Raw genomic sequence first — 1,515 nt, 5'->3', positions numbered from 1 at the left:
TGTCAACTTAAAGCTAAAAACTGTGTTTTAATTATAGTAAATGTATGTAACTTTGTTGTTGTTGTTGCTTATCAGGTTGGTTTGAACCAAAAGAGTTCACAGTGGGCAGAAACAGGAGCCGGTGGGTGTTTAACAGGCTGCTGTTAATATATAAAGGTTTAAATCTTCACATTAATATTAGTGTGACGTCTTCTAGTCAGTGACATCAATTACATTCCAGATCATGAAATAAACAACAATGGAGCACAGAGGATCAAGTAAAATATGTTTTATTTAGAATTTTATTGCCAATGTCAGCAAAGCACCAAAATACTAATGTGATGACATGAACCGTCAAATAGAACATCTCACAATCTCTTGACTCAAACCATCCCTGATCATCTTCCTTTTTTTTTTTGAGTCCTGAGTTTGTGCATTTTATCATTTATGGCCTTTCCAATTTCACCCCTGGTCTTCTCCGGGAACTTCTCGCGAACAGCATCTAGAAACGTACAGAGCAAAGTAATGCGTCTTCATGCTGGTGTGGATTACAGTTTCTCTCAGCCGCTTTGGTACATTTCTCCAATCAGAATTGAAATGATCTGTCTGTTGACGAGTCTCAACCCCCAAACATCTGGGCGTAGTAAGTATATTTACTGAATGTGTCTTGAATTGATGAATTGCTCTCAGGTTGTCGATACTGGTGGAGAACAGCCATGTCCGTACTTCTGAGAGATAAACTTTTGCAGAAGATACAGATTTCTGCAGGTAATCCATGGTGTGGTGCTGTTTGTACAAACTGCTTCAAGAAATGCTGATAGATATACAACAGATATATGATCAATATATGATCAATATATATGATCGATATGATAGATATATGATATATGATCAATATATAATCAATATATGATCGATATGTTCCACAAACGGTGAGAAAGGATGATTTGAGAAATGTACCAAAGCTATAATAGATAGATAGATTAAACAAAGTAAAACCAACTCACCGATAATGGCCTCCACTTTTTTCTGATCAAGGGCTTTCTTCTGCGGCACGTCTGGTGCAATTGTAGATTTCCCTCCTGAGAAAGTGGGATTTTATTAGATTTGCTTATAAAGTAATTGAGTGCTCAGGTGCTACTCACAATACTGACCCCTCAAGTTGCACTGCATCAGTGTTTCGATGTTGAACACACCCGTCACCAGAATCCTGGCCATTTTTGTCCCGGTGTCAGCCATGTTGGCTTCATTCCACACAGCCCTGGTCACGAATACGCCTGATCCTGGAAATATTTCTTGCTGCTAAAAGATCATATTAAAAGAATAAGACACAAAGGATGTTAATCCAAGACATGAGTTGATAACCAGCTAAAAATATCATTTATGTCAACTGTGATCACAATGAATGTTTCCTGTGCTGAGCCAATAAAAAAAGTGTTGGGATTTAAAACCAAATCCTTAAGAGTTATAAGAGTGAGGCACAACAGTTTGTGAAACAGCACCACCTTCAGGTGAAATCATACTTCTACAGCACTG

This window comes from Morone saxatilis, unplaced genomic scaffold (assembly GCF_004916995.1).
Source record: "Morone saxatilis isolate NCDOM2014 unplaced genomic scaffold, NCSU_SB_2.0 Contig19, whole genome shotgun sequence".
NCBI classification, from domain to species: Eukaryota; Metazoa; Chordata; class Actinopteri; family Moronidae; genus Morone; species Morone saxatilis.
Note: the sequence above shows the minus strand (reverse complement) of the source record.